Below are 21,137 nucleotides of genomic sequence, written 5' to 3'. Positions count from 1 at the left end.
TAGTCCTGGTATGAAACATCGCAGTGTTTTCAAAGTTAAAAGCACAACATTATTTATATATATACAAGCTATTTTGAGTGATTTTTATAATGTTCTAATAAAACCAATTGGATGTAACTCATTCCTACTTTCCAGGGTAGCATTGTTGGATTTATACTACCCACTGGGCCAGGACTTATTGTGGTAGGATAGACAAACGCTAAAAATCTCAAAAATTGTAACTCAAAATCAACAAAGCAGTTTATGTGCAAAATATATAACTTCCATGGTAATATACACTGGTTTTATTGTGCCTAATTTGGAATGCGCACAACCCACTTCCCTCCTTACGCAATTCATCATCCAGGAGAACGGAAATCAAACCCCGGCCTTCCAGCAGCAGCTGTCCCCACAGAGCTGGGTGATGTGGGAAACTTGTTCTTTCACGTGCATAGTACTTGATTATTTTTTTTTTTCTTACATGGGAGAGAAGTTATGAGGGGGACAGACGTTCTTAACTGAGATTTATAAGCTTAAAAACTTCCTATGAAACGCAACTCCTAGATCTCTAGTGCAATACCTGTGCACCTTCCACTTCCCTGTACGAGGAATGCCTTTCCGTGGTCATCTATGACAAATAATTCAGCAAAGCTCTCTCTGGCCCGTAATTTAATACTTTACAAAAAGTTCACCACAAAAAAGTTTGTAAATTTTTAAGTGCCGCCGTATGCGCTTTTATAAGAAGGGAAACGTGAGCAAGGAGGGGAAACACGGAGAAGTTGAAAAATTTGTGTACGCCCTGAGAGGAAAAGGCTTATTTGGGGTTAAACGGTGCCTGTCCGTGTGGAGCCGCCACAGCTCCGCAGGAAGAGCGTTACCCCCGCGGCGCCCACCGCCGCTTCCCGCCCTGGTCTCCGAGGGCAGTTTAATGAAGCCGGTACCGCGTGGGGCGGAAGGTCCGCGTGCCCCCGGGGCGGCTCCGCCCGGCGCTGTGCTGCGGGTAACGCCACGGGCGCGCGGGCTGGAACTGCCGCCCCCTGCAGCCGCCCCCTCGCGCGCGGGCACCGCCCGTGCCGGGCCGCGCTCCCTGGGCGGGAACCCCTCGCCCCGCGGCGGCGCTAGGACCTGGGGGAGCGTGTTCCGCCGCGGCCGTAAGCCCGCCGAGGTGTGAGGGGAGCCCGGCCCGGCGGTTCTCGGCCGTGCCCGGCGGGCGTCGGCGTCTAGGCGGCCGCGGACGGCGCTGCCCGCGGCGGGTGAGTAGCCCTTGTCTGACTGGAAGGGGCGGGAAGCCGCGGTGGCCGTCGGGGGGTCCTTCCCGCGGCCCGGGTAGGCGGCGGTGGGATGGGGGCTGCCGGGGCCCCGCGTCTCCTTTGCTTCAGGCGGCTTCGCAGCGGCCGCCGGGGCAGCCCGGCGCTGCCTCGGGGGTGAGGAGGGGGCAGCCCGTCCCGCCTGCCCGCTGAAGGCGAAGGGGTCCCCGCCGGCCCTAGGGCGTTCTCCGCCGCCCCCGACCCTCAGGCACCGCCGCCCCTCCCTGGCTCTGCCGCGCCCCCTCACAGCGCCCCGAGGGAAGGGGCGGATGGCGCGGGCTTCCCCCGGCGGGGGCTGGCGGCGGGCCCTCCGCACACCGAGCCGGGCCGTGCCGCCCGGCTCAGCGCTGCCCCTAGGCGGGCTCTGCCTGCGAAAGGGTGGCGGGGCGGAACGGGCTCCTGCGGTGCCGCCGGCCGTGCCGGGTGGCGGCCCCAGCATCGCTGGTGCTTCGGTGCCGACGACGGAGCAGTTACCCGGCCGCCGCTGGTAGTGCCCCGGCGTTACTCAGCCCTCGGGCTGGGGTTGCAGTTGTTCCCTTTCTGTCGCTAGGGGAAAAAAATGGAAATTTTTCTGTTCCAAAGTCTCGACAGCTGTGTGCTAAGTACCTTCAGCATCAGGGATGAAGACATTTAATGCTGCCTATTTAATTTCCTTTTTTAAACTTGCACTCTGTGAACATTGTCTGATTTATATTCTTGCTGTTTTATTGCTGACATTTGTTATCTTTCACGTATTAAATGTCTACACTATGCAAAGCAGCTGAGGAGGGTCACTAGTTGTGTGTCGCGATGGTAATCAAGTCTGGAAACAGTAAGGCCACAGCTGGAGCAATGTGGAAGCATCCTTCAGCAAGCACGGGATTGCCCAAGGAAGTAGTGAGTGCTGCAGTGAATTATTTAAATAACGCTAACGAGGAGGTTGTGTAGCGTTTCCTCCTAGTATCGCAGGTGACCTCCTTTCAAACACGCCTCTCTGGGATGGTGTTTTAATGTTCATTCACGCTTGTGGCAAAATAGTATTTTTGCCACCCCGTTTTTCACATAGTATTATCCGTACCACTGTGGTCACATAGCATGGTTCAGCACTTCCTTTAGTGTACTGAAGAGATGTACAGTTCCATGCATAACTTGCTTAAATCTGTCATCTCCTTAACTTTTTTTGAGTGCTGGACAAGGAAGTTAAAATATCGTAAATTTCTACTTTTATGTTGTTTTTTGAGACACAGAACACAAAGGGCTTTAAAGAGAATACACAGGATAAAAGCAAACATTTGTTTCCAATGTGTTGCAGATGCATCTTAATGAATAATCCTGGTTTGCGTTTTCCAGTTGTCCCAAATACAATACTTGTGAGATCTCGGAGGATCTGGAAGAAGCAGAGACCTCCACGTGGAGTTGCCTGATCTTGTGTCAACTGCCCTTAGAGCCCAGATGACTCTTGAACCCCTTCCCCTCTCTGGAGGGGGTTTTGTGGTGCAAAGAAATAAATGCTTTGGATTTTTGCCTTTTGGCTTCCCTGTGGGTAAGGGTCTGGGTGCCCACTGCAATGAATGGTTAACAGTGATGCCAGATGTCTCAAAATATGATTCTATGTGGAGAGATTCTAATGTATGTTTTAACATGAATGTAGTAAAACCTGCATATGACTCACTGTTCTGTGGAACTAAATGTGAAAATCGTGTATTTCAGTAAGCACCTCTTTTAATAAAACTAGGGAGTCTACCTTAAATGATGCCTTATAATAATTTAGATGCATTTGGACCATTAGGACAAAAAGAGGCTGGTGTCACTGATGACTTATTCAGACTTACGCTTACATCGGCATTTGACGTTAGCAGCATTTAATCCTTATTTAATTCTGGAAGGCTTTAGAAAAATGCTGCCACAGAAGAATTTGTAGAGAAGCTCAATTTTTGGGTCACGCTTCTGTTCTGTTTCTGAGCTTTTTCAAATGGGAAGTGGGTTTCCTCAATCTTCATTGTGGCAGCAGGATCAAACCACAAGAGGAGAGTGCTGGACTTACTGTGTGCTTCACAAGGATGTTCTTACTGATTATGACCTGTGTTCATTATGACATGATGATCATTTACTGAAAGGGAAAAAAGCAGTAGAGAAGCAGGCAAGAATTCTGTTGCCGTGCTGTTATTTTACAGCATTTTGACGTGAGCAATTTTGTAGTTGTGCAATATATAACCAAACCCCAAACAGTACTGTTCTGCACTGCTGGTTCTAGCTCTTTTTAGCATGTGAGGCTGCAAATTCTACTTTCTTGCTGCCTTAATTTCATAAGGATAGGTAGTGAATTTCCTAAACCAAGAATAATTTTTCCAGATGCAAGCCTGGGACTGATGTTTTCTAAATGTTAACTGGTCCTACAAGAATTTGAGCTAAGTCATCAAAGTGGCTGGTTAGGTGGCAATCAGGCCATAAAACTCTCCTTATTTCAATTACCATTGTGCTTTTCCTTATGGTTGTGCTCTTTGCTTTGGTTTATTATGTAGGCTTGGTTTATTGTACAAGTTTACCAACTGTTGATAAAATAAACTCACACATTAAGCCAGTGTGAAGCAAAGTATTTCAGCTTTGCATTGGAATAAAGCATTTGATTCTAACCTTGAACATTCATGAGTTACCAACTTTTAAATTACCAGCACTACATCCATTTATCTTTGGGACTTTTTCATTTTTAGAAATACACAATCCCTGATCTTAGACTGATAAGATTTCTTAATCTCCACAGACAAACTTTACGTGCAGTTGTGAATGGCTGCTCCAGATCTTGAAGTAGGTGAGAGAGATCTCTCCAGTAGTTCAGAGTTTGCTTCTGGGAGGATCAGTTCTGAATGGGATGCATCCATCTGGGGATCTTAGATGATTTAACTGAATTGGTTTAAATTTGCTCTTAATTAGTCTAAATTAAAGCGATGTCCCTTTGGTTTGTATTAATTTTAAAAGTGCAAGCTGCTTTAATTTTAAATGAGAGCATCCACACTGGGATTTACCAAGTTCTCCGTGAAGTGGGTTTTGCCTACTCAAAGATGTTATAAGTTTGTCAATCTAGACAAATCTGCAAATTCTGATGGTGAAAAGGCTGACCCCTGTTTAAACCACTGATAAAGCTTTTAGCAGCTTCCCCAAAGTCTTCATCTCCAAGCCTATTCATTGGCCATGTGTTAAGCAGCTGTAAGACAGAATTACATAGGCAGTAGTAGGTGTAAAGGACAGCTGATTTTACTTGGAACAGGGGCAATGTAACTCCTCTCTCAGTGCAAGTATTCCAATTATATATGGTGGGTTTGCTTCCTACTGCGTTCCAGTAGTCTTGTAGTGTTAGTTGAATGTCTTCTGACTTTTTTGGCATGCTCTATTATATTCCTCTTAAACCCAAAAGTGCAATTTCTTGGTAAGAATCTTCTATTGTCTATTTATAAAACTTCCCTTTAAAACTCTGCTGAGAAATGGTCTGGTCACAAAGTACTAGTGAATAATCAACTTTATAGTCTGCAAATGCATTTTAAACATCTGTTGAACAAAGTTAGTGTGGAACTTATCAGTTGTGGCCAAATATGCCTTAGATGCTTCCCTTTTGGCCTTGAAGGAAGCTAGCTTATTTTAGTCTTTCAGCTTTGAGACAAAGGAACAAAATCACTTTATTGGACTACAGTTGTATTTTATTTTAGCAAACATTATGAGTTCCTGAAAGCCCAATTAACCTTAATATGAACTGGCCGTGCTGTGTTGCATACTGCCCTTTGGAAGCTGTGTTGAAGTTTGCTGATGTTTACAGTGGCTGCTTGCTATGATAATTAGATGTTGAAGTGATGATCCTTGGCTAGCCAAGAGGCTGTAAAGCATTCTCAAGGGATCAAAGCCTTGCAGAAGGAAAGATGATAACCTGCAATCTGAAGATGAGGTAGAGCAGTGCTTAACCAATACCTTTCATTTTTATTTTGTTGGCTGAGAATAATACCCGCTTTAGAAATAGCTGAATGCCTCCCTGATAAGTAGAGAGTGCATTTTTAAAAGATAGTTAATTCAGATTTAGATTAGATATGAGGAAGAAATTCTTTAGTGTGAGGGTGGTGAGGCACTGGCACACGTTGCCCAGAGCAGCTGTGGATGCCCCCTCCCTGGAAGTGTTCAAGGCCAGGCTGGATGGGGCTTTGGGCAACCTGGTCTAGTGGAGGGTGTCCCTGCCCATGGCAGGGGGCTGGAACTAGATGGGCTTTAAGGTCCCTTCCAAACCAAATCATTCTGTGATTTTATGATCATAAGTTGTTTCTTAATACATAATTGCTTCTCCTGGAAGAATGAAGGCTGGGAAAAGATGGGAGATTTCCAGAGAGACTTCTTAAATGCTGATCAAAACAAAGATTATCTAAAATCTGTATAAATTGCTCTTACAAAGCAAACACCCTGCTGATTAAAAAGCACTACTCAGATGAAATTAATGTGAATTTTGTAGGTTTGCAACTTGCCATGACTGTTTTACCAGCCTTTGTTGACAGCTCTGAGTTGCAAACATGGTAGAAGTTACTATTTTTCTTTTTTCTTTTTTTTTTTTTTTTTAAGAAAACCATATTGGTAATTCTGTTGCATTAACAATTAGCAAATTTCATGGTTGATGATATTAAGTCTACCTGAATTCAATTATTCGGGAAAGGGCTAATTGATAGTAGTTCTGTGAAACTGGTATCATACAATGGTTCATATATGAGAGCAGAGTGAAACTTAGTGTGGGATGAAGTTGGAATGAAGTGCTGTTTATTCTCCTTCTTCAAGGTAGGATTCTGCCTGGCATGCTGGCAGTCTGTCCTTTACTGTGCAAATCCTCTGTTCTGGAGTTAGCCTCCTCTTGCACAGCTCCAGGTTGCAGTGAGCCTACTTTGGAGGAGTCTTGAGAAGGGTGAGCTGATGTGGGGGCCGTTAATGCGTTTGAGGTGTCAGCTCATCTTCCCTGTCAGCTCTGGTAGAGCAGCAGACGGAAGGAAGCAGTGGGTATGTCTTCACGAGGACTGTTTCTCAGGACTGTCACAGGGCATTTAGTAGACAAATATACCTCAAGTGAAAAGCTGTCCATTTTGTCTAGTCACATTTTTATATAAGTAATGACTAGTGTCAGAAGTCAGATGCTACAGGTACAAAGTAGCTATAATTTAAAATATATTTTAATCTGCTTCCTATTCATTTCCCCGTTCATTACATGTACTTGAGAGTGTTAGCGTTCTTTGTCCCTCAGACCTTTCTTACTGTTACTTTTTTATTTTTTATTAACAAGTCAGACAATGGTATGTCAATCCTGTTAACAAGTTTTTCTGCTACTTAACTAGCCCAGTTTAGCCAGTGCTTATTTCTTCTCCCTTTTGCATAAATAGTGTGGATAAGTTTGCCCTTTCTTTAAGAACTGTTATAAATTTTTGGCCTATGCATACCTGTATGGTTGCTTAGTGTCCAAAGAATGTGAGTGAAAGTCGATGGGGTGAGGAATGGGACTGTTGTCTGTTCATGCAGGGAGCCTGATCAGCAGTTCAAAAATACAGTCAAGGGAGACTGGGTTTAACATTGTGGGACAGAGGTTCCTGTGACCGCAAATCCTATGCAAATTTGGTTTATCTGAAATGCTGCATTAATTCAATTACAGCTTGAATGATGTTTGCTTCTGCCTGTAAAGTTAAATAATATGTTATTGACTCTTCCTGGATAATTTCATAGTTTCTTCTTCCTTCCCCATATCTCATCTGGACAGCTGAAACAGGTTTGGCACTTTATCTGGTTATTTGTTCTGTTGAAAGCAGAGGTGATACTTGCAGTAGAAAATTAGCTGTGTGCACTGTCATCACAGAGAAATACCATAGTCCTTTTTTTCCTTCCTCTGGCTTCTTCTGCACGTGGATGTTTTGGGGTTTTTTAAATAAGAAATTGAAACAAACTGAGGATAAGTTAAGTCAAAGTCTAAGTATCTGTATCTGGCTTTAATGTTTTGCTTAAGATATCTTCCCTTAGTGCTGATATCTCTGTTTGGATAATGACTGGAAGAAAACAGACTGGGAATTGTCAAGTTTCAGATGCTTTTCTTCAACACAGGACTGGCTATTTATGACTATGTGAACAAGTGTAATTTCCCCCCACAGGTAATTGTGCAGTCAGTGGACTGCATGTGCAACTTTCAACCTGTAATTTTTTTTTTTTTTTATGCTGTATTTTGCTACCGAAGTGTTCTTTGAACAGCCATTTTAATTAGACGTGCATATACCCATCTATGTATCCTTTATTTAGGTACAAATGTGTTTGGTGTGCGCACACGCAGAGCATGTATGTCATGTTTATTATAGAAGCTTTCAAAATTTGTCTTTTGTTCTTCCAGAATATGTCTGCAAAGCATATGCTTTTGTGAAATAGTGCCATTTCTTGAGCCATTACAATACCCTCATTCTTATTAAAAGTTAGATTCTTCAAAAACTTAAATGTGTGTGCAATTATGCGCCCTGAGATGGCCTTACTGCCTCCGGTGTCTTTATCCACAAGGGATTGCTCAGAGCATGTGGACGCGAAGTTAAGCACGTATAAATTTTGTTGTAATCAAGATAGTAGAGATATCATGTAACCATTTATATCGGGGGACTACCTACACAATAAGTTATTTGTGCACCAAGTTATTAGTGTGTGTGAACAAAGCTACTAAAATCTTGTCTATTAAGTGCAAGAGATGTAAGAATTATGAGTTAATATTCACAGATCAAAATATGTGAAGGTTTGGGGTTCAAATAAATCACCTCCTGGTGCATTTAGATTATTACAATGCATTTATTTACTCTAGAAGTATCTGAGTGTTCAGATTTAACAGACCTTTGGAAAGCAGAATATAGAAAAGGTTAATGAAAATAAAACATTAATTTCTGAAAACTGTAGGTCATGAAATATTCATAGTTCTTCTACAGATAGGATATATTTTGTGGAGAGGAATAAAACATTTTGTTGCAGACTTTGCAGCTTGATGTCTGCTGATTAACATTGGAATGTAATTATTTGACATAATCAGGTGGCATAATACTTTGGGATGGCAGATATGTATGGTTTTGACTGGAAAGGTTATTTCATGAAGATGAAGCTGTCCTGCCAGCATCCTGTGGGGTCTCTGCTGGTGGCCTAGGATGGGAATTGGAAAAGTACATTACTGTTTCATTTCTTTTACAGATATTTTCATAATGAGAAACATTTGCTACTTTAAATACTCTGAATATACTCAGTATCTTGCCCTGGTTTTGACTCTGTTTCTTACTAACACCCATCAAAATGATTTTTAGTAAGATTAATTCTCATGTTTAAAAAATAAATGTCTTTTTTTTTTTTTTTTTTTTTTTTCTGGAAAGAGTGCTCAACTTCAGATGCAAATGCTGCTTTAGACTGCTGTTAAATAAAGCCATTAGTCTTACCTGACTTCTTTTATCTGCTTGTCAGCTCAATTACAGGTTGTCAGTGCCAAAGAATACACTCTTGTCAGTGGTGTGGAACAGAGGGACATTTTAGCATCTGCTCTTAACACAGTTCCTGACCTCTTCTTACTGCTGCACAACACCACTTGGTTTTCGAGAAGAAGTTGATCTATATCAAAGATGTCTTATCCCCAGTTCTTTAGAGTTTAGTTCAGTGTATTCTAGAATAGAATATTGTGTCACTTCAGGTAGGGAAATAAGATGTTTAATCACATTTTCATATATCTTGCGTGGTTGTTTTGTGATATCATTTTTTCCCTTCTCATATCATCTAGACTGGCAACAAAATATACTGAAACAGAAGTGTTCTAAGAATGCATTTATTTTGTTACTCCAAAGGAAATCGCAGTACAGCTAATTTGGAAATGAATATAATAAAAAATTCTTCAGTCCAAGTCTTGTAGTATTGATCTTGCAAGCCAGTCTAAGAGCCAAGTCCTTGTTGAAGGTATACTTTTGAATGAGGAGGAAAAATGAAAAGGCAGTAATTGCAACAGTGATTATCTATGGTTAATGTGACACACTTACAAAAAACAATTTAAAAGGTTTGTGAAAATCAGGGGGACTTAGGGATAAAGTACCAAAGTTACTTGTGAAAATGGCACTTAGGAACCTGGAGCATCTGGAATGCAGACAGCTGAATGTGCTGGTATTACCTTCAAAAAGATTTTGGCGCAGAGTTGTATGACTGGAATTAATTTCCTGAACTGTGGACTCATTTGTAACATCATTTGTAGAAAAATGTATAAAATGGACAATGTAAACTCTGTCATCTTTATGCCTTTCTTCATTTTAGAGCTATCTAGGGTCTGATCATGGATGCATTCAGAGTTACCAGAGTTCAGTGGACTGCGGCGGTTTTGCAGCAGAAGGGAAAGAGAAGGGAGTCTGTATTTTTCGGTCATGTTCTTCTGTTCCTCGCTAAGCTTCCTTTTCTTCATGTCTTCTGATAAGCATCTTAAACTGAACATTCCTAATGAACTGACGGAGCCTCAGGTGCTAGACGTTCTGATGGTTGCTGGTGAGCCTGGTTCCTTTGAGTAGTCTGAAAGAGATAAGTAATCCAGTCTGCTGACTCTGCTAAGACTGCTGTGTAAGTTCATGTTAAGTTCATGCAGTTCATTCAGTTAAGTTCATTCAACAGAAGTTAGGGAATCGAATACGTAATAATTTTCAGCTGTCTGTGGCCCAGCGCTGGAAAAAAGACTCCATTATTCGCTTTAAAAATACTTATCAAACTTGTATTGTTTCCTCAGATAAACAATAATGTCCTTAGCAAAATGAGTGTGTGTTTATTGGAAATTAGTACATATGTGAAGCTAAAGTTGGCTCTGCTTAGGATTGTTAATCTAGCAAATTTTTAGTTACTGTATATGCTCCCTACAGTAAAAGGAAAGCAGTGCATATGGTGAGTTCCTGTTGCCTTGAGGTGCATTTTAAAACTAACAATTATTTTCATGGAAGTATAAAGTTTTATAATCCCTGTATTTGATCATTTATTTTTAATGAAACAGATGTGCTGCTAATGCTTTGCCATGAATGTGCTGATAGAAAGACAGCAATAATCATAGTTATGTGTCTGTTAGGGCAGAAAATATGTTCGGAGTATGTTGTATTAGTTCCTTCTCCTTGGTTACCTGCCTCAGATTGGTTTTTAAATGTTCCCTTGTTCAACCACTTTTTCCCCAAATTGTATTCGGTATGCTCCTTGCTTCTTTGTATTGTATCGTTCCTCTTAATCTGTTGACTATTGACTTTGAAAAATAGGAGGTGAGGGGACCTTGTGCAGAGTTTTAGAAAGTAACTGATGATCGTGGTCTTTCCTATTTTAGGGCACAAATGATACCTTCTGTGGAGCCTGGCTTGTTTCCTTCTTCTGGGCCTCTTTTTGTCACTTTTAACCTCAAATGCCCAATGAAGTTTTTATCCCAAGCGCTTGGGGAGGTCTTGAAGATGTGTATGCTCAGTCAGGTGTGGAAAGACTACTAATCCAATGGGACAATCCGGCCTCAAATATTACAGGCTATATAAAATTACTTACTTCTGTAACGTTTGTGAACAAATACCTGGTTTTGATTTGCAGACTTGTCCATCACATCTCCTGTTTTTCTTTCTAGGTCCTGTGAAAACTTACCAGAATTTTTCAATTACTACATCAGTATCTTTTTCTGCTTTGCTTAGTGCATATACATTTATTATACCAAAGCAAGAAAAATACCCTGTTGTAAATATGCAGTGGCATGAAATAGATATGGTAAAATCAGTCATCAAGTTACATACGTCCTTTGCCATAGTATTCAAGTGCCTGTCTGATAAACTTCAAGAATTTCCATGATGAAAAGTACTGTTATTTCACTTTAAAATTAAGTATTTTAATGCCCACATTCAGCATAAATATAGGCTATTGATTGACTTAGTCTCCTCCTTTGTGGATTTATTTGCTTTACTTAATACTAAGTTGTTATCCAGAAAAATCATTAAGCTAATCTAGTTCCTTCAAAATTGAAGTAAGCCAGACTGAAACATGAATATTTACTGCTTCTAAACTGTCACTTCCATTTACGAAGGAAATCAAGATATCTTTGTTTCACAGCAAGCAGGTAGTGTATTGAGGGCAGCTGCTAGCTGAAGTTCTCGATTGTATTTGCGTGAAACTAGTTGGGAGTGTGCCATAAAAATTTACTTTATGTCCAGTAAAATAAATGCATCCAAGGCGCCCACTACACACATCATTAAGGCATGAAATATCCATCTTCTCTTCTCTTTTCTCCTTTTGTTGAAGTTACTTATATGTAGTCATAAAGACACAGGGTAGGTTGGAAAATGATTATAATTAATTATGTAAGTAATTCAAAATCAGTTTCTTCCACAACAGTAATAAAGTGCTGTCAGCCCAGTGGCTTGACAGCTATTGATCCTGACTTTTACATGTAACCCGATTTTACCTCTTATGTTGAGGAGTTGGAATTGTATCTGCAATTATTTGCAGGTCCAAACAGCACTTATCCAGGAAATATTTTTTTTATTTTTTTTTTTTGCAGCTACATTTTTGATATGTAGGCTTTATTTAAACCCTGCGGAAATCAATAAGACCTTTTTCTGTTGACTTCAGTAAGTGTTGGATTGGGCCCATAAGTTATACTTGCAAATAATTGTGGGCACAAAATTACATCTGCAGAAATGGAGGTTATTCCTCAAAACCAGGCAAAATTCTGCTTATGAGGTTTTTTGGAAGGGTATTTGGTAATTGGCTGTGTTTTTTCCCTTATCCTCTGGGGCTGTCAGAAACGCAGTGATTTTTAGACATTGTCAGATCACAATGACATGATGTATAGTTGTCTCCTTGAAAGGAAAGCTTTCTCTAGACTTAAGAGGAGTTCTGCTTCATTGTTGCTGCTGTGATGAGTCACAAGGACGTTCATCAGAGAGAAACTGCTGTCCAGGTATTGCTTGGGTTTTCTGTTTGCACACCTATCGGTCCACAAAGCATTTGATTCTCTGTAGTAAATAGCAGTGTAATTAGCTCAGGTGTGATCTAAGGTGCGAGGCAAAAACAGCTCCTGCTTGTAAGAGAAACAAGGCAGGTTTTGTTGTTTCAACCCTCTCCCCACTAATTCAGTCATGGAACTGTAAGGGTATTGGTGGTAGGTTTAGCTGGCAAACACCAAATATTTGCCATAACAAAAGCAAAGTCTCAATGTGCTGATTTAAATGTTTGCAAGACAAAAATCCAGTGTATTTCCAAGAGATTGTTTACCTCTGCTGAACTGGAAACTGATTGTCAACTTGAAGTCGTACTCTAGAAAATATTTTAAGTACTTCTTTATTCTCAAGTAGAACTTTATTTAGAAATACTTTATTTAGAAACACCTACTGGTTTAGAAACTTCAACATTTATAGATGACCTTTAAACAAAGAATACAGTATCAGTGCAAGAAACAAATGGTTTGATTTCTCTGATGTGCTGGAGTAGAAAGAATTACAGTTAGACAAGATAGACCTTCTCTGTGCAATGCCAGTGGGCCCGAAGCTGGAAGGCAGCATTGTGGCTGTAGCATTAGGACTGATGCTTTTCAGTGTACTGAATCCTCCTTTATGACCACTATAGTTCAAGAGGAATTCATTGTGAAATGTTTATTCTCTAGGGTGGGCTATGAATGGCTTATTTTAAAAAGTATTAAAAAAAAATCATATTGCAAGTTAGGGGAAGGAGCCTAAAATGTTCTGAAAAGCATTGACATCTGAAGTTTTCTTTGTGCCGTTGCTTGCCTGCATTAGTTCCAGCCACGTCAGAAAAGCAGCACTGCCTTCAATACAGAGGATAAAAAACTCTGTGTTATGACTTTCTGAAGATTTCTTTTCTTTGCAAATACTCAGTGTTTAACTGGAAATTACTTTCGTCATACTTGGTGTCTATAAGCTGATTTGTAGCTATTACTGGCAACCCTCAAGAAGTGGTCCTTTTGTACCTTGGCTGATGCAAATCAAATTCTGCTTTGCCATGTGGGGTTTCTTGTCTGCGTTTCCATATTGCTCGTTGCCTGTTCACAGCTGTGAAGGATATAACCTTGGAAGTAGTCCAGTGATTGTTTACATAATGACATGATGTGGTTTTCACCCGGAACATGTAGGTGAAGAAGTTAACGCCTATAGCATTTGGTCTATGGCTTCTCCTGTCTCAGTTTTCAAAGGATCAATTAAAATTTGAGCTACCTTTAGTTGTGGTAATTAGGGTGATGAATATTTGCAGTTTCCAGATTTTCTGTTCCAGGCTCTGACTCCCAAATCCCATGAGCCCAATGGAGGGAAGTGAAGGGAACCTGCAGTGCTGTGCAGATGTAGAGGCAAGGTCTGTCACAGCACATAACTTGGTGGTGTCTGGGCTCTGCTTGTCTGGGGCAGCGGGACTGGGACTGCATAGCCTCCTTTTTGGTTTGTTTGGTTGGTGGTTTGGTGTTTTTTTTTCATCACAGCTTTGCATATGTTCAGACTGGGCAGGGTAGGAAAGGGCACAGTGAGGAGCTGTGTGACCAAGTTCTGGTATAAGGTTTTCCAGAAACAAGAGACCAGAGACGTAAGTTCAGGTGATTCCTCCAGGCTGTTTTGAGACTGGTTCCCAAGAGTATTTTTTCAAATTTGGCTGCAAAAATGTAAAAGGCCTGGTTAAACAGTCCTAGTTACAGCACAATTCAGAGCAAGAATTCAGTGACTGGGGTGTTTGGTGGTTGGGTTATTTTTTGGTTGGTTGGGTGGGGTTTTTTTCCCACAGACTGGCTTAAGGAAATTTTTGACAAATGATTAGTAGTATATCGGCCAGTTTGGTTAAAACAAACACGAAATGGGTGAACCATTTGAACTGTCAAATTGAACTGTCTCTGCAAGCTCTCCTTGCACCTTGTCCTTTTAATTGTTTCAGAGAAATGTGCTGTCAAATGCAAGCTATGCTGTAGTTTGCAGAAGGAACCCGCACTCAGCTTTTAAGCATGTGTTTCTTTCTTTTTTTTTTTCCCTCCTCGTTTCTAATGGGAAATTAATTCAGCACAACTTTTTCTATTTCTTACTGTGCACTGTTAAACTGGTCTGTAGAGGGTATGTATACCAGGCTGGCTTCCTGGGGCAGAACTAATCCATTAATTTATGAGTTCAGCAGATGTTTCTGCTTTTCAGGCCAGGTGTAATCTTAGGCACCATTGGTTTTTTTTTCTTCTTCCCTGGAGTAAATGCTAACTGGGCTGATGGCCAAAAATTTAATTACCTTTTTTACTTCTAGATATGTGTAGTGTCACCTTACATCAGACTTCCCCTCTTTTAGGAAGAATGTCATGATGCAGAAAATGATCACTGGTTGCTTTATCTTTACAATAGCATTTACCGAGTTGTATGAATGTGTTTGGCATAACTGGAACAGCTGAACTAGTGTGTTTCGGTCATAGAGGAAGATTTGTGTTGTATATCCTAAAGAAAATGCTTTTTTGTTGTATTCATATTATTCTCTGCTTACTCCACCAAGGGCTTAATTCATCATTTCTTTACCCTGGTTTTACTTTGAAGTCAGTGTAAAGCTCGGGTCAGAACTGGGCTGGGAAAGCGAGACAGCAGGACTACAGACATTGAAGAAATACTCTGAGATGTGCATGACTACCTTTTTTAGAAGTCTGCATTCCTCTAAGAGCCATTCACTCACACCCTTTGGGGTAATGTGGCTGTGTTGCTGCTGATTGACTGTACCAGTAGTTTGACCAGGAAAAAACAGAGTAATGATAGCAAGAAAAGTATCGAGCTGTAGGGAGGCAGGAATGATACCTCGGGGATCACCGTTAGGTCTGGATTGATAAACTGTCTTGTGACTTACCTGGAAGGAGAAGCTGGCATGCTAGTAAAACTTAGAGAAGACATTAAACTGGGAAAACTATGCACCAGTGTCAAGCCATACAGAGGTTAGAATACGGACAAATCGTAGCAAAGGCCTACAAAACACATAAACCATGAAAATGTGGCCTGGGGGGGCTAGAAATCCTCAGTTCTTCTCTTCCCCCAGCCATACCTAAGGTAATTGTAAAAATTAAACATAATAGACCAAGATCTGTCAAGTTTGCTAACAGAAACAAACTGCCAGTAACAGAAAGAAGAATTTAAATTTTTAGATACTGAATGTGAATTCTTTGCTACAGGACTTTTTCTTGCAGAGCTGTGGTGTGGTTAAGGGAAGGAGAGTTTTCAGCCCTGACACTCTTGTCTGTGCATGCAGAAGCATTGGATATAGAGGTGATTACGTTAGCCAGACTCTGCCTTTTGCCAATACAGCTTATTTTACTGGAGAGAGGAAGCATATGCACTCTGCTGGCTGTGGTCTTGCAGGCAAAAATATTTCATGGCTGTGATAACATAGGCAGAATTAAACAATCAAAAAAAAAAAAAACTAGCATTGTCATACTGGCAAAATTATTCTGCACAGAGCTGGCCTTGGTTTAGGAAATGAATTTTAGGTGATTTGAATCACTACTATTTGTAACTAATTTTATATAATGAACTATGATCCCTAAATGAAAATCTTAGTTGTGTTAGGCTTTAGAGAGATGCTTTCAGAAGCTCTTTCAGCATTTTGGTGGTGCTGCATTGCTCTGTAGGCATCTCTGTTTCTAATTGATGTTCAACCACTTTAGTTAGGAGCTTAAAGTTAGGTAGTGTGAAAGTACCTAACTATATTTTAAGCCAAAGATGTGAATATGGTTCATTTTAGTTAGCAGATGTGCCCTCTTAGTAGCTAACGTGCTACTGCAGTGTCAGTGTGTGTGTGCCTGCCAGCTAGGGGAGGGTGGCAGCTGCTTGCTTGGAAAAGGAAAGGAGGGCTGGGCGGAACTGTAAATATGTGGGATAATAAACTAACACCCTGTTGAGTTTATTCTTATCAACAAACCTAGTGCCTATATTTCTAACACTTTTCACAGTCTGGAATCTTAGCAAATATGTTTTCTAAATGAGAAAGTACAATTTTGTGAGGGTTGCTGTTGTTACTACGGGTACTTGGTTGTGAGAGCAGCATAGCATTTTATGTGCAAGAAAATTTGTGGCCTGCATCAATGTAAATATGCAGGATGTGACATTTTAAAACGTCAGTTAGTTGAGTGGGGTCTGTAAACATTTCTAGGCAGATTTTGATTCCTTGGCTAAGTATATACTTACTGTTTGAACATTCTGAATGGAAACATCCATGTGTTTTTATTACATCATGACTTGTTTAATTACAGCCGGTTGAACACTAAATTACAGTACCAAGGTACCAAAACATTGAAGAGCTTTTAGAAGATAAAATTCTGAATACTGACAGAATTAAGTGTTGCATTTTCTGATTATGATTGCTGTGGTGCAGATGTTAACGCTGCCACTGCTGATTAAAACAAATTGTAAACAGCACTTGTAGAAAATTCTCTGAAAGCCACAGTTGCCTTAGTGGCTATTTTCATGGCCAGATGTATCCATTTTAAAGGACACTTAAGATCTCTATAGCTGAGTCCAAAAAAAGGAAATAGAATAAACAGCTGCTTAGTCAGTACCTTAATTTCCTCAAAAGTAAAAGCCTTTAAGGTATTTAAGATGGAAAGGCTGATTCTTCCAAAGCATTTCTTTGTTTAAACTTAAATTTTATGTAAAGATGAAAACTACTAAAGATCTCAAGGCACAGTTATGTTGTGAAGAGTCCAAGATCTTTTCACTTGCCTCGCTGGGACACAAGCTAAACTATAAAGAGTCTGATTTCTTGGTGATATCTGATGTGTCATGCTCACAATATGCATAGGGCCCTCTTTGCATGAGGCCTGACACGTTATTTTTAAAACTGAAAGCATGCCAGCTATGGTGAGCATTAGCAGCACCTTCGAGCAACTCAACCCATAGTAGCAGCCACACAAGGGATCCTGCCTGGTGCTCTGTAAATTTTTGCTGCTCTCTTTGTTAGTAGATTCTAGGCTGTATCTCAGCTGCTGCTTTCATGAAAAGTAAATATGCAAATGTGGGTTTTGTCTCATTGATAGGTGCCAAATGTTGTGTAAAAAGCATTTCAGAAAAGTAGTAACTTAAGTTGACATTTGTTTGAAAGAGAATGAAGATTATATGGGTGTGTAGTCAAGAAAATGCTGCATTTATTGCTGGGCAAGACACAAAGGAGGAGGCTAAAGCATTTCAGTTGTAGTCGTTTCCATTAAAATCTTTATGTTCTGCATTATCAGATAATTAATGGTGCTGTGTGACTCCGCATACCAAGTATAATTTGGTAATAATAATTAGGTAAAGAGTTAAATTGTTCGGTTTCAATGGCAGCGCTATCAAATGAGTCAATGATAAGTTTAATGTGTAAAACTACTAAACTGTCAGGTGTTAAATTAAACAGCATAACTCTCTGACTGATGGGAATCTTAACTTTTTAGTGATGTATATAAAACAGTGTACAACTTGGTGTAATTTTTCCATATATACCAATTTCGGTATAATTTCAGCAGCTATGGCCTTGGGAAACACAGGCGTTAGAGATCGGTGGTGTTATCCTCTGTGGTATCTCCAATGCAGAGTTCAAGGCAAGACACATTAATGTCGAAATTCAATGATTTGATCATGCCAGTATTGAAAGACTGGACTGTTAAGAAGCTTGCTTGCAAATGTGTTACTGTTATCATGTACCGGGACAAGGTTCACAATCAGTGACAAACTTGCTCGTTTTCTGGAGTAGTAGTAACTTATTGAAAAGCTGTGCTTTAATAGCACGACATTTTAAATCATGCATGTATATGGTTTTGCTTTTTTTATGTGCTTTGATTCAGCTGTTCCTAATTGTCCTGGCTTTGGCTGAGATAGAGTTAATTTTCTTTCTAGTAGCAGGTATAGTGCTGTGTTTTGGATTTAGTATGAAAGCAATGTTAATAACACACTGATGATTTTGGTCATCTCTGGGTAGTTGTAGTGTCTACACTAAGTCAAGGACTTTTCAGCTTCTCACACCCTGCCAGGGGCACAAGAAGTTGGGAGAGCAGGGCCAGGACAGCTGACCCAGACTGGCCAAAGGGATATTCCATACCATAGAACATCATGCCCCGTATAGAAATGGGGAGGCGAGCCAGGAGGTGGGATTGCTGCTTGGAAATAGTCTGGGCACTGGGTTGGTTTTTTTTCCTTCCGCATGTGGTGACCAATTTCATGCCATTCCGCATGTGATACACAAATGTTCTATTATTATTATGGTGGTGGTTGTTGTTGTTACTACTTCTACTGTTATTACTATCATTATCATCATCATCTTCCTTTGCTATCCTATTAAACAGTCTTTATCTCAACCCACAAGTTTTTTTTCCCTTCTGCTCCCCATCCCCTTGGTGGGGAGGCATGAGTACGCACTGCCTGGTGCTCAGTTACTGGCTGGGGTTAAACCACAGCGCTAATAGAACAATCAGTTTTACGTTTGAGTTTATTAGTGATAATGGCTAATGCCTTAAATGCTTTCCTTCCACAAATAACAACATTGCAACTATATAAATAACTACATTTCTTTGATGCCTAGATATGGTTGTGTCTTATAATGAATCCATTTTCCAATAAGAAAACCAATTTTAGAAAACAATAGTTTTATTTATCTGTGTTTCTTCAAAGGAACTTAATTTCACAGTAATTCAATTATGTAACCACACTTATTCATTGTTAATGTTATTAGAGTAAATCTTTCTAAAATAATTGGATAACTTTAAATGTTGCTAATGATTTTGACTACATTATCTTCAAAATTTCTCATTTAGTCAGTACTTCAAATGAGCACATTAATAATATTTTCAGGTTTTCTGTTTCTTTTTTTTTTTTTTCTATTTAATTTTTGTTCTCTGTTGTTAGGCATTAGATCTAAAAATTGTCTGTTATGACCAGGTGGCTTTTGCCTACCTACTATGTACTCTTTTTAGTTATTTTTGTAGAGTACTGAAACGTTCGTGCTGTAATGTTGCAAAAGATAGACATGAATGCTTATTGTTTCTGCTATGAATTGTATTAATCATTTTTAGTGGAGCAAATTACAGTACGTAAATTGAAGCATATGCCTTTTAATTTAGGATCAAAGCTTAACTTTTAGCTTCTACTTTAGGAAGACCTGTTTATGGTGATTTTTGTTTGTACAGGGTAGGTATAATAACAATGTGTGAGCTGGGAAATGGCCTCAGTTTGTCATTAAACCCAGTTCTTGAGGTGAAGTAGTTCCGTAAATCTTTTAGTATGGAGCTGAAATTCCTGACAGAAGTGATTGCCTGCATCTTATAAGAGTCTAGTAAACATGCAATGGGATAGATATATAAGGTAGACTTAAAACATGTCCGGACTCTGTCACTGACTGCTTCTCAAACAGAAAACCAACAGGCAAGAGCAGACTCTCAGTATTGCTTGGCAGGGGAGTGATGGCAGCGTCAAACTAGGTACCGCCGTCAGGAAAAAGGGCAATACTGCGGGTACCAAGCACTCTTCTTATGCATTGTAGCAACAGCAGGACTGAAAGCTGACTTGTTTGGTGCTAATGCTGGTGGGATTTCTAACCCTGAGGCTTAGAAACCATAGAGTAAACCACACCTAATTTTTCAGTCTCCAGATACATTCTCCTGTGTATCTCAGGGTGAGTTAAAAGCTATTAGATGAAGCTTTTGTGTTAGGTGAGGCAGCTTAGTGATTTTGTGTAAAGCCAAAGAGGTATCAAAGCATTTTTTTGTGGAAAACACACTGAAATATTTTAGTAACTAGTGTTTACAAATGGTAATTTATATGCCTCATTTGTATTGCAGCGTGTTGCTGTAGAATATGGCAGACCTTTGCCAGGAGGAAGAAATTTGCATTCTGAGGATGGGGACAAGTCCACTTTCGTCTGTGATGGGGAGCTACTTGCCACCAGCAGATGGGAGAGCAAATTAAAGCAAAGGTAATGAATAAATCTTAGGCCCTGTTTTGCCCCAAATTATTTTGGTTTGTTTGTTTTTGATACAGTGATACCCCCCACGCCCCCCCCCAAAAAAAAAAAAAAAGTACCTGACTGGGAACAGTTAATACAGTTCTTTGATGGAGAAAAAGTTGTGGTTGCTGTACTGGTTGATGAAGTTTTTCTTCATTCTCTTCACCCTTTACAGCTGCATTACTAAGTACTTTTTATCTTGACTGAAAGTTTTGCTTAGTTATTCCAAGTGAACTTTTTTTTACCAAGTCAGAGACAAGAAAAAAAAAATATTTTCATTCTTAGAAGAATGCTGCTTAAAAAGAAATCACTATCAGCGTCTGTGAATGAGCTGTTGGCCAACTGGCATGTAATAACCTAGTTTTGGAGAAAACAGAAAAAAAATACAAAATAGAAATAAGTGATATTAAAGAAGAGTTAGGTTTAGGGTAAAGAGAATTGATCTGAAAGCTGAGCTACTAGCCTCATGTTTTTTCTTGTCATAAAAATCTCAATCTTGATTATAACCAGTGGCTTGACATTTAGATTTTTGATCTCATAGGATTTTGATGAATTCTCAAAATCCTATTTGTAATTAACATCTCTTTTCCATGCGCTTCACCTGTTTGGAATACCATCAAGTTAGTCCAAACTTGTTAGTATTAGTTTTTAGTATTAGTCTTAGGAAAAAATATTATACTTATTGTGCTATGTCAAATTCTCTAGCGCTTTTTCAGGCAAAATATCAGTTTAAAAATGAACATACAAGAATCTAACATGGAATGATGAAAAGATTTAAATCAAGGAAAGATAATTTCTTAGGTAGCACCTTTCCCTTTTCTTTACTATTGGCTCTAGGAAGTTGAAGCTGATTTTGACTTTCCTGTGTGTATATGATTGACATAATGTTTT

General features: G+C 39.9%; 1 protein-coding gene across 4 annotated transcripts in view; it reads left to right on the top strand.

Moving 5' to 3' along the window:
- The first annotated feature begins 1,109 nt into the window (after positions 1-1,109).
- SPSB4 (splA/ryanodine receptor domain and SOCS box containing 4) overlaps positions 1,110-21,137 on the top strand; it is a 171,250-nt gene continuing 151,222 nt past the window's right edge. For 2 of the 4 annotated variants that reach the window (XM_075760976.1, XM_075760970.1), the window contains exon 1: positions 20,083-20,216. The gene's annotated coding sequence lies outside the window, so the exon portion shown is untranslated. Of the gene's footprint in view, positions 1,233-20,082; positions 20,217-21,137 lie in introns of those variants that run through there. The other 2 variants (XM_075760971.1, XM_075760972.1) reach the window with 2 other exon arrangements.

Source organism: Balearica regulorum, chromosome 9 (assembly GCF_011004875.1).
Source record: "Balearica regulorum gibbericeps isolate bBalReg1 chromosome 9, bBalReg1.pri, whole genome shotgun sequence".
Taxonomy (NCBI): Eukaryota; Metazoa; Chordata; class Aves; order Gruiformes; family Gruidae; genus Balearica; species Balearica regulorum.
Note: the sequence above shows the minus strand (reverse complement) of the source record. Positions and strands in the feature narration are given on the sequence as shown.